The sequence below is a fragment of the Pinus tabuliformis genome, chromosome 3_1 (assembly GCF_031772625.1).
Source record: "Pinus tabuliformis cultivar Carrire ecotype Pingquan chromosome 3_1, CPIR1, whole genome shotgun sequence".
Lineage (NCBI taxonomy): Eukaryota > Viridiplantae > Streptophyta > Pinopsida > Pinales > Pinaceae > Pinus > Pinus tabuliformis.
In genome coordinates this window covers 701,815,978-701,828,865 of record NC_142301.1, presented here as the reverse complement: position 1 = coordinate 701,828,865, position 12,888 = coordinate 701,815,978, and positions in this window count along the sequence as shown.

The window sequence follows — 12,888 nt, the reverse complement described above, 5'->3', positions numbered from 1 at the left end:
TGGTGACTTCCTCAGCTGATGTTGTGTGTTCGACGTTTCTTAAAGGGTCTGCTCCTGATGGTAGGTTAGTTTTTGGATGGGGGGTTTTATGAATATACCTTTATTATCTCTAGATCTAGGCATAAGTAAACATGACTTCTAAATCTATGTTTTTGCTTGTTTTTGTTTATTTAAAAATTTTTATATTTTAATTTTTTCGAAACCCTCTAACTACGCCTCCCCGGCAACGGCGCCAAAATGTAGTGGCCAATCTAGGGTGCTAGATTAGACTAGATTTATTATCAACCAGGGTCAGTAAACTTCGAGGCATGTGTCTACAGTCTATAGACATAAAGGATTCCTAACTAAGTGTTTATTGTGATAGGTTGCAGTACTTCTTTACAGAAGGTTAAGATATGTTTCCTCTCACCTTAACACTCAGATCACCTAACTTATCTAACTGTCCTAAAGATACAGCGTATTACTAGACTGAGATTTTAATCCCCTTACAAGGATGCTATGCACAAAAGCTCTGTCTAGTTAACACTTGAGCATTCATAAAAATAAATAAAAAATCAAAAGCACACTAAAATTTAAATGCATGAAAAACAGAGTCTATGGAGATGCTTCAAAATATAACGATGGATCAAATCTCTTACAAGATATGGTTCAATGATCTTAACGATGAAATCTTCAAGCTATCACCATAAATACCATTTGTGAGAATTTCAAATCAAATCGACAAAATCATAAGCATGGAAATAACATTAAACACTATGCGTTCTATTCGAATTCGAAAGCTGCTAAGGAAATGAAATTAACAGTATACCAATCCACGCAGGGCCCGTCCACGTTTCAATGGTACACTGAAGTAAACTCAAGCAACGAGAGAATTAACGCATAAACACTGCTGGAGTAAAACCGTGACTATATTCAAGTGCTGTAGATTGCAATCACATACAAAAGTTCTGTTCTCAAACGATACACAGAGATAATAATCGTAACTGTATTGTTAACAAAATAATACGTGATCTTTATCTGCCTGTCCCTATCTGAATCGAATGTACATTCATTAAGCATTTGTTTCCGCTTTTACAAAGGAATGATTTTTGGTCATTTCTAATCTAAACCGATTTCCAAAAAGAGAAAAAAAATGAAACCAGTTTGGGAAAGCATGGCTTTTACTGCCTTTGTAACCAAAACGCTAAGGTTTGACCAGCGTGGACCACATAACCAGGAGCTTTTGATTTGCTATAGAATCGATTTTTCACCATGCTTGTACATTCCAGTTTTCATTCCTATCCATTGCTTTGGCTTGCCTGTCATGCCACGTGTCAGATGATAAACCATTTACAGGATGTTATGACTTCCTGTAGTCTTTTTTATTGAAAATTCCTAATTTCTAACATAAAAACTCATAAATTAACTTTAATACAAACTAACAACTATAATGCTATTAATTAATCAATTTCAAGGAATATAAGGGATCTATGGAGGAAAAAGGTAGACAAATGATGGTGTTTTTAGAAGAAAAAGATGGTAATGGAATGGTACCAACAGCCCCCTGAAGACTCATCTTCTTATTAAGATGAGTAATGGCAATCAACAAAAATACGATCCTCTAAAGGGAAAAGTGGGGCTAAGTCTAACGGATCCCCTACCCATAACATGGCCTCAACATCCAGAAACCATTTCAACATCTTGTCGCAAGAAGGGAAATAGCACGAGAAACCAGTGATAGGCAAGGCAGAGACAATACCAATGGAGAAAGTGGATGAGGAAGAAGATGGGGAGCTTCGGGAGGCTAGACTAGCTTTGGCGGTAATCTTGGCCCAGTCTAAGGATCAAGTTATTGTTACGAGCCCACAAGTTCATATGAGTGCTGACAAATATATCGAATCATTAGAACAAATGGAAGAAGGCATTAGTGAGGTCCTTACAAGGAGCGTAAAGAGAAGACTAAATTGGAATAGTGACTCATCCAGTAAGGAGATAGAGAATAAGAATGAAAAAGGACGACCCACTAATAAAGACATCAAAGAGTATAAGGTAGAGCAAAACAACAAGATGGAAAACCAACCTCAGATAACATGAATTCTGAAAAATGTGAGCAACAAGGAGCGAGTGGTCCCCAGATCAAGAGGAGGTAATTCAAAAGCCTCCAAGTTGTTAAAAATATGAAACTATGGTCAAATTCAACTTTCGACATATCATTTGATGGATATTATAATGGAATTGAATTCCTCTTTTTGAGAGGACCAAAATCGACTTAAATATCTCTCAAGTCGGATAAGGGAAAGTGTACTTATGAAGGAAAGCCCACATATGCACATTTGATCAAGGTTGGCCCTAAAGTGAATTGGTCACCCTTGGAAGCCTATAAATACAAGTGACCTCAATCTCATTTGGACATCACCAAGAATATTCTTTTTCTTCTTTTCTTCATTGATTGGATTGCATAGTTCTGACGCAGGGACGACAATAGAAGTTCGCAAAGGTATGAAATTACAGGGTCCGAGGCTTGCATTTGTTTTAGGGTTTTTTTATTTATTATAGTCACAGGCACATCACATGGAAAATTTGACCACAATCGTTGGCTTGTGGGCATTAAGAGTGAAACTGGAAGCCTCCAATTTCTCACACAGATCCTCCTGCATGCGACTGGGAAGTTTGACTTAGATTTGACCAAAGATCGAAGTTGACCGCAAAAAGCAAAAGTTGTATCTGATATATTTTAATGCTGGAAACTTATTTCTGAATGTTGTTGGGTTGTTTTGCTAATGATATTGTATTTGGGTCATTGTAATATTTGTTGAACATTTTATGAGAATATAATAGAAGAATAATTTCAAAAGGTTTTCCCCTAATGGGGTTTTTCCCTAATCTTTGACCAAACTTGGTGTCTCTTGTTGATGTGTTGATTTTCTACTTTGTCATTGCATTTATTGTTCTATCTTCAATTATTATTGATGAATGGAAATAATAATTGTAATTGGAAATATTTCTAACTGAAGTATTGAATTGGGCTAAAGTAATTGATATAACATAGAACAATCTAAAATTTTAACATGGTATCTGAAGAAGTTGTGTGACTCATTCAATTTTGTTGCATGGAAAGTCAAGTTGGAAATCATAGCTAGCAGCAATGATGTTCTAGACTACATTCAAGGAAAAGTACCTGAGCCTCCAGAGAATGGTTCCACTACTATCAAGAACAAGCACAATAAAGGTGAGTTAAAATAAAACAAATTATAGTTGATGGTTTACAAGATAATTTACTTGCATATGTTGGAAACTTGAGAAGGTCTAAGGATATGTATGATAAGATAGTTGGCATGTACAAAGTCAATAAATTGAATGAAATCATCTCCTTGAAAGATCAACTCAAAGACACAAAATGAACAAAGGAGAATCTATGCAAAACTACATAATGAGGATATCTCGTCTTAGAGATCAATTGCAAAGAGTTGGAGAATTTGTGCCTGACAGGGAATTGGTGATTGTGACTCTAAGAGGTCTCCCTCCTATTTGGGAAACCTTTATTACTACTATAAGCAACAACAATGTCCTCCCATCATTTGATGAAATTTTTGGAAATCTCACTCAAGAAGAATCAAGGATGATATCAAGAGGAAGGATTCAAAAGCATGAAGGGAGAGCCCGCTGTGTTCAACACTCATGACAAGAAGAAGAAGAAATGGAAAGGAGGTCCATCAAATTCAAGAAAGCCTCCTCCTCGAAATCCAAGAAAAGAATACTTGCACATTGGATGCCTCAATTGTCACAAGAAAGGCCCCACTATGCTCAAGATTGCCCTGAGAAGAACAATGGACTGCGCTACAATACTAGAAGTGACAACAAAAGGTTCAATTATAAAAGAAGAAGAGATGACCGAAGGAACGCCTGCAATGGAAGATATGAAAGAAGAAGAAGAGATTATGCAAGTGGTTATGAAGAAGATCGTCGTCAACAAAAGAAGTCAAGATTTTCTAGGTATGAAAGCAATGTTGCGAATCAATCTGAATATATTCTTATTTCTACCCTTACTAGTTCATCTCCTCCAGATTTGTGGGATAGTTGGTTGGTTGATAGTGGGGCCACTTATCACTTCTCTAGTTATAAACAAGTTATCTCTAATTTGGTGGAGAGGGAGTCGAAATTGAAAGTCATTCTTTGAGACAACTCCACTCATCCCATTAAGGGTTTTGGGTCCGTCAAATTTCATTTGAATTCGGGAGAATCTATTTTGCTCCATGATGTGATGTATGTGCCAGGGTTAAAGAAGAATTTGGTATCAATATCCACTTTGGAAGACAAAGGGATGAGGGTTCTCTTCATCGGGGGAAATGTTATTACTTGGCCTATTGGATCACTTATGAGAGATGCATTCACATTGGGATCAAGATATGAAGGAATCTACAGGGTTACTGGAAGACCACTTCTAGCAATGGTACATGATAGTAATCATCTAAGTAGGCTATGGCACCAAAGATTGTCCCATCTACATCATGATTCTCTTTCGAAATTAGATAAATTGGTCTCAGGGATTCCCAAGGTTCAATCCCATCATGATGGAGTATGTGTACAGATTGTTCTAGCTGAAAGAAGACAAGGGAACCATTCCCTTCTAGCGAGAACAAGTCAAATGACATCCTCCATCTCATTCATTCCAATGTATGTGGTCTGATTCTCGTACATTGTATTGGTTTCCATCTCTACTATATCACCTTCATTGATGAATTCTCAAGGAAGAGATGGATATATTACTTGAAGCACAAGGGTGAAGCCTTCGAAATGTTCAAGGAGTTCAAAGCTTTGATCAAAAATCAAACAAGGAAGAAAATCAAAATATTCAGGTTTGACAATGGTGGAGAGTACGCATCAAAGGAGTTCATTGATTTTTGCAATAAGGGAGGTATCAAGAACGAAACAATTGTACCCTATACTCTCAAACAAAATGGAGTGGTTGAAAGAAAGAACAAGTCCATTATAGAAGTCGCTTGTGCCATGCTCCATGATCAAAATTTGCCAAAGTTCCTTTGGGGAGAAGCAACAAATGCCACCATATATGTTCAAAACATGGTACCTCGTCAAGAATGGTACAAAAGACCCTCGAAGAATTGTTCACAAGTGTCAAGCCCGATGTTGGTCATCTCCGTATCTTTGGATGCCCCGTATACTTTCATGTGCTGAAGGAAAAAAGGAACAAGTTGGAAGCCTTGGGAATAAAAGGTATGTTTGTTGGATATTGTGAAAACTATAAAGCATTTAGAATATATATTCTTGGTCAAAGGAAGGTTGAAATTAGCAGGGATGTTACATTCGATGAATATGCCACCCTTGGAAAAGCAAGGGACCTTCCTCCACCTCCTCCTCTTGAGTAGAACAATGACATGGATATTTTGGATGGTTCTTCTATGCCTGAATCTGAGACAAATATTTTTTATGATCCCATGGATCCCTTAGATCTTCCTCCATGTGATCCTCTCACCATGAAGAGACCACTTTGGCTTCATGATAGTTTACAGGAGGATGAGAGACGTTTTCCTGTTCAAATATCATTTAGAGAAAGGAACATGCCATGTAGGTACGAGACATGTTGCAGCCATGAGCACTATGATTCAAGCTGAACCTCCCACATTCAAAGAAGTCGTAAAGGAAAAAGTTTGGAAATATTTTATGGCCAAAGAATATGAACCGATTATGAAGAATGATGTATGGGATGTTGTGCCAAGACCAAAAGGGAAATGCGTGGTGACTTCTAAGTGGTTATTCAAGCTCAAGCATGGAGTTGATAGTAGCATTGAGAAATATAGGGCAAGGTTCATGGCTCGAGGATACTCTCAGAAAGAGGGAGAAGATTATGATGATATATTTCCACCTGTGTCTCGATATACAACCATTTGTTCAATATTTTCCCTTGTCACAGGTCAAGGATGGACCTTCATCAGATGGAAGTGAAGTCTGCATTCCTCCATGGCATGTTACAAGAAGAAGTGCACGTTGAGAAACCACAGGGATTTGAAGTAGAGGATCAAAAGACACATGTTTGTAGGTTTAAGAAGGCATTGTATGGTTTGAATCAAGCACCTAGAGCATGGTACACTCGCATAGATAGTTACTTGATGAAGTTGGGATTCACAAGAAGCAATGTTGATCCCAACCTCTACTTCAAGTTAGTCCAAGGCATGTCGTTGATTTTGGTTTATAGGTTGACAATTGATTCTTGACAAGTAGTGAGCCTATGATGGTCGAGTGTAAGAGGGATCTAGCCTTTGAATTTGAGATGAAGGACCTTGGACTCATGCACTACTTTCTAGGCCTTGAGGTGGGGCAAAGGCCGAGATAAATTTTCCTTTCACAAGGAAAATATGTTGTGAAGCTGTTAGAAATATTTGGAATGACAGAATGCAAGTCCCTTCCCACACCTAAGGAAATGAACTTCAAGAAGGTATGTGGAGAGGTTGCACGACCCAATTTGGCGAATCTATCTGAGTATAGATAGTTGATTGGGGCTCTAATGTTCCTAGTGAACACCCATCCGGACATATGCTATGTAGTGAACACATTAAGTCAATTCATGACCAATACTCTCCATGCACACTAGATCGCTGCCAAACACATTTTGAGATATTTGCACGAGACAGTCACACTTCGTCTCAGACATTCTGCCGAAAATGTTTGACTTCATGGATAAACTGATGCTGACTAGGCAGGAAATGTTATCGACTGGAAGAGTACGTTTGGATGTTGTTTTAGTCTTGGATCTACCATGATATCTTGGATGAGAAGGAAATAGAAATTTGTAGCATTGAGTACCGCTGAGGCTAAATATATTGCTGCTAGCATGGATAGTCGTGAAGAATTTTGGTTGAGGAAGCTCTTTGGAGAGTTATTAGAGCAAGTTCTAGAAAATACAGTGATATATTGTGACAACAAGAGTGGGATTCGTCTAGTAGAGAATCCCGTATCTCGTGACAATTCAAAGAACATAGAGATTCAATATCACTTCATTCGAGACATGGTGCAAAGAGGAGCCATTAGACTCCATCACATATCAACATATGAGAAGATTGCAGATATTCTCACCAAGACTTTGCTGAAAGGGAAGTTCTTGGTCTTCAGAGAGAAGCTTGGATTGATGGATGTGACCCCTCCTGATAAGGGCCATCGTTGATCGAGGACACTAAGTTAGCTCTTCCCCCCTTTTTGAGCTCCCAGGGTGTGGAATTGAGATAAAGGGCTCCTGGGGTCGATGGATCTCTGGACAATAGGGTATCACCCCTATCTTCTACCCATAGGGTTGGAGTAGTAGGTCCCATATCTTATTACTTGCATATTATACCCCAGTTGGCATCATACTCACAAGCTGGGCTTGTTGGAATTGTCCCTCCCCGTCTGGCCAACGAGTTGCGGAGGCTTGGGGGTGTGTGATCCTTACCTTTTGGTAAGTTGAGTATCTTTCCCAAGCTTGGATTATGATGCAGGTGTTCTACCACATGAATCTTGAGGGTCATTGTTGGGAATATTGGTAGGCAATAGGATGGGTTGAGTAGTAGCTCCCCTATATCACCTATTTCTTGATATGGGGTTGGAGATATTTAGCTCCCCCATGAGATTCACGGTTGATATGTACTCCCCGATGTGGTTTCGAATTGAGATATGCTCTCCAACAAGATAGAGAGTGGTAGCTTTTTCTCCCTGTTGATTATTCTTCTTTAGATTCAAGAATGTTTTAGCAGATAGAGTTGAGTAGAGACGGGACATATGATGAAACGATGACATGTTGATCGATGGACAAATATTGACAAGTGGAATTATCCCTAGTTGAGAGGGGGTGTTAAAAATATGAAACTACGGTCAAATTCCACTTTGGAAAAATTGTTTGATGGAGATGATAATGGAATTGAATTAATCTTTTTAAGAGTACCAAAATCGACCTAAAACTCACTCAAATCGGATAAGGGAAAGTGTACTTATGAAGGAAAGCCCACATATGCACATTTGATGAAGGTCAACCCTAAAGCAAATTGGTTACCCTTGGAAGCCTATAAATACAAGTGACCTAAAGCTCATTTGGACATTACCAACCTTCTTCTTCTTCTTCTATTATTCATTGATTGGCTCGCACAGGTCTAAGGCAAGGATGACAATAGAAGTTCGCAAAGGTCTGAAATTATAGGGTCTGAGGCTCACATTTGTTTTAGGGCTTTTGGATTCAGTTGCAGGCATGTCACAGGGAAAATTCAACCATAATCGTTGGCTTGTAGGCATCAAGGGTGTGACTGGAAAAATCCAGTCGCTCGCACATCTCCTCCAACATATGACGAGGAAGTTTGACTCATATTTAACCAAATACCGAAGTTGACTGCAGAAAGGAAAAGTTGTCTCTGATATATTATGATGTTGGAAACTTATTTATGAATGTTGTTGGTTTGTTTTGCTAATGATATTGTATTGGGATCACTTTACTCTGCTAAATTATTTATGAAAATCTAATAGAAGGATAATTTCAAAGGGTTTTTCCCTGGTCTTTAACAAAACCTGATGTCTCTTGTTGATGTATTGATTGTCTACCTTGTCATTGCATTTATTATTCTATCTCCAATTACTATTGATGAATGGAAAGCCTAATTGTAATTGGAAATTTTTCTGATTAAAGTATTGAATTGGGATAAAGTAATTGATACAACATACAACAATCTGATGGAGTGCCTTGGGCTTATTTTGACGGAGCCTCCCAAAATAATAAAGCTGGAGCAGGCATAGTTATCCACATAAACAAAAGTCACTCTCTAAAAGCTTCCATAGGTTTGGGAAGTGGCTCCAACAACTATGCAGAACTATCTGCTCTCAAGCTTCTTTTATGCTGGCTGATACACAGAAACACCCTCACAGTTCAGATTTTTGGGGATTCACTAAATGTCATCAAATGGATAAATGGTCAAAGCAGCTGTCATAATTATATTTTGCATCCTCTTTTAGAAGAAATTCAGCTCCTGAAATTATCTTTTAATTCTTTTTCCATTCATCATATATACAGGGAACGAAATGACATGGCAGACAAGCTTTCTAAAGACGGTCTTCAACAAGTTCTGGGCAGCTGGAGAATAGTGGAAGAAATCAATGGGGAAGACCATTTCTCGGACCAGCCTCCTTATGCTCGAAATGTATAAACATGGCACATGGCTGATCAACCATCACTATTTTTGTTTTTTGAACATAGCTGAAATAGGAAACATGTTTCATGTATTTTGTTGGTCTTTACATGCAATCTTTTTCGTCTAGGGTTGTTTTCCTTGATAGAGGAAGCCCAGAAAAAGAAGAATGATGTTGATTCTAGTTATCAAACAGAAGGAACCATGGATGCGTTTTTGGGAGCTGTTATCTCCTCCTATGAAGAGGCCAAGCTCAGTTTCTGAACAGTATTTTGCAGGCTTACATAAGTATTACAGCAATGAAAGCTGTAGAATGTATATGTAACTTTTTATAGTAATAAAAAGTTCGTTTTTTTCTCAGGAAAAAACATACAACAATCTGAAAATTTAACACAAGTTACGATGAAATTTATTTCATGGAGTATAAGGGGACTAGGTAACCCCTCCAAATCCCAGGCTATAAAAGAACTCATAAGGTTGGAAAAACCTCAAGTTTTGTTTCTTCAAGAGATGGATTTAAATGATGAAGATATGTTAGTTTTAGACAAATTATTTTGGAAAGTTGGTTCAGGGGTTATGCAAATCTCATTTGGGGCTTCCAGAGGTCTTTGCACCCTTTGGTTAGATTATATGTATTCGTTAAAAGCCAGTCTTAAATCTTGGTTTTGGACTACTATCAAACTCGAATATAAGAATAGTGGAGAATAAATGTCGTATATCAATGTCTATGCCCCAGTAAGTTACAGTGATAAAGAGGAGTTTTGGGACTCTTTGATTAGGTTAAAAGAGGATCAATGGTATATTGATTCAATAGTTGGCGGAGACTTTAATATTGTCCTCTTATCTATAGAAAAGTGGGAAAATACAATGTCAGAAACCCATTTTGCGAGAGAATGGACAATCTTCTCAGTGAATGGGATCTCATGGACGTGGTGCAAAAAAAGGTAAATACACCTGGACCAACATACGAATTATGGGTGACCACATTATGGCTAGAGTTGACATATTTTTACTCCATAGTAACTGATTGGTAAGGGGTACCGAGAAATTCTCATCAATCTTAGCAAGAGGATATACTAATCATTGTCCTGTAGACATTATTATTGACCCTACAGAGGACTTGGGGCCTATTCCATTTCGATTCAACCCCATGTGGATACAAAAGTAGGGTGTGAAAGAAATAATCTTTCAAGATTGGTCCCTACTGATGAGTGGATCACTAGCCTTCGTATGGGAATCTAAAAACAAAAGTTAAGTAGGCTCTTTGATCCTAGGAAAAATTCAACTTCAAATCCCTAGATCAAGAAAAAATGGACCTCAATGATCAACTTGCAACTCACCAAGCTCAGATGTAAGTTGAAGGGGTGACTACGAGGCATATAGAAGAGGAAAAAAGGCTAAGTTAGAAAGTATCAATTCTTAGTAGAAAAGAGGAAGAGTATTGGCGTCTCAAATAAAGAATCCTATGGTTGAAGGCAAGAGATTAGAATACTACCTTCTTTCACAAGCAAAGGGAAAGTGAGAGAGATAATACATCGTGTCAAAGAAATTGTTTTGTAAGGTCATCCAAAGTTGTCCTCCTTTGAGGAAACAAAGCATGAGGCTCGTCATTTCTTCATAAGCTTATACTTAGAGGAAAAATAAAATGATCCAGGTGACATTGCCTTCATTAGTTTCAGATTTAGATAATATCCAGTTAATCATTCCAATAGTTGAAGAAGAGGTGATTGAGGCAATTTGGTCTCCTGATCGAGACAAAGCCCCTGGACCAGATGGTTTTTCCAGATTATTTTTGACATCAATTAAAAAGACTTAATGAGAATGTTGAACTCATCCAGATTGAAAGGGAGAAAAGAAGGAAATACAAATTCTTCATTCTTAGCTCTAATCCAAAAAGAAGTTGAGCTTGTTTCCTTTTCCCGGTTCAGACCAATATCCCTCTGTAAATCTACCTATAAAATTTTAATGAAAATAATTTCCAATAGACTTTGAAAGATCCTTCCAGTAATTATCTCTGAAAATCAAGGAAGATTTATGAAGCACAGGCAGACCATTGACAAGGTCATTTTGGTTCAAGAATATGCACTCTATCAAAGAGTGCGAAGAACCAGGTATGGTAATAAAAATGGGTATGTCGAATGCTTTTGACAGAGTTCACCATTCTTTTATTTTCTCTATAATGAAGAAGTTGGGATTCAGCGATGAATTCATCAAGTGGATAGTAAAATGTATAGGAAATCCATGGATATCCCCCTTGATCAATGATCGACCATGTAATTTTTTTCAAGCGTCTAGGGGTTTACAACAAGGGTGCCCCCTTTCTCGTCTGTTGTATATTCTTGTTGTTGAAACCCTTAGTATAAATCTGGATATGGCTAGGGTTGAAGGAAAATTAAAGGGTCTAAGCATTTCTGCCAACATAAATGATGTCAACCATTCTCAGTTTGTCGATGATACCCTACTTTTGGGTTCTGCATCAAGTAAAATGGCAATGCGGTTCAAAAAAACTCTGAACATATATCTCAAACTCTCTAGAGGCCTTGTAAATAAGTGAAAGAGTCAAATATTTGGTTGGAATTGCCCAATTTCGATTCTCAAGGAGATCTAAAAGTTTTTGGAATTTCCTCTTGCTATTGGTCAGAAATTATTCAAATATATTGGTATTCCTATTTCGCTGGTTTCATTGAATTGTGATAGTTGGAAAGATACCGTAACCAAATTCATGAAGAAAATTCAGGGTTGGGTGTAAATTGGTTAAATATTATTGGTTAGGTTACTCTAGTTAAATCTGTGATGTCCTCAGTCTCAATATATGTATGCTCAGGCTTGCTTGCTCCTATGTTTGCTATATCTCAAATGAGTATTATGGTAAGAAAATTCTTATGGAAAGGGAGGGGGAATGAAAAAAATGTTTCATTGGTCCAATGGAATACAATCCGCATGCCCTAAGCAAATGATGGATTAGCTGTCAAAGAGCCCTGTTCATGAACTTAGCAGTGGGTGCCAAAATAATATGGAGGTTGATTCTGACACAAAAGTATGGTGGAAGATGGCCTTTGTTCGTAAATACTTCAATAAAAAATAGCTTCTAAGAGATGACATGACGTAGTGGACTGGAGTTGCCTCTCAAATATGGAAACTTTGCAAAGAGGCTTCTCCCCTTATAGTAGGTCACCTCAGGTCGCGAGAAGAGAATGACACTCGCATCAACCTCTGGAAAGACAACTTCACTAAATATGGTCAATTAGATATTCATGAGGACTATAAAGAATTAGAAATATGAATGCATGAGAAAGGAATGAACAAATTGAAATATGTCTCTCAATGGGATGAGCTTGTCGATGGAAAGGATGGTTCATGCCCAATATCCCTGCTATCCTTTGGCTGCATTGGTATAAATTACTTGAATTATTAAAAGCTATGGTTCCAATCTCAGTTTCCTTGAAGGACCACTATTCTTGGACCTTAATCCCCCATCTATCCTATTTTGTCAATCTTGAATATCCTCATTTAGTTAATTGGCTCCCTCACCCTTCTCCTAGTAGACTTTGGTCCAAACTCTAGATTAACGATTGCATCCTGAAAATCAATACCTTATGTTGGTCCCTGTTGCATATGAAAATTCTTACAGCGAAAAATATATGAAAAAGAAATATCCTTGGTCCCTCAAGATACGCTTTGTGTCTTTGTTCTATTTGAGTCAATTTCTACTTGTGGATACAATGACAAAGATATTGAGGATCTAAATGAA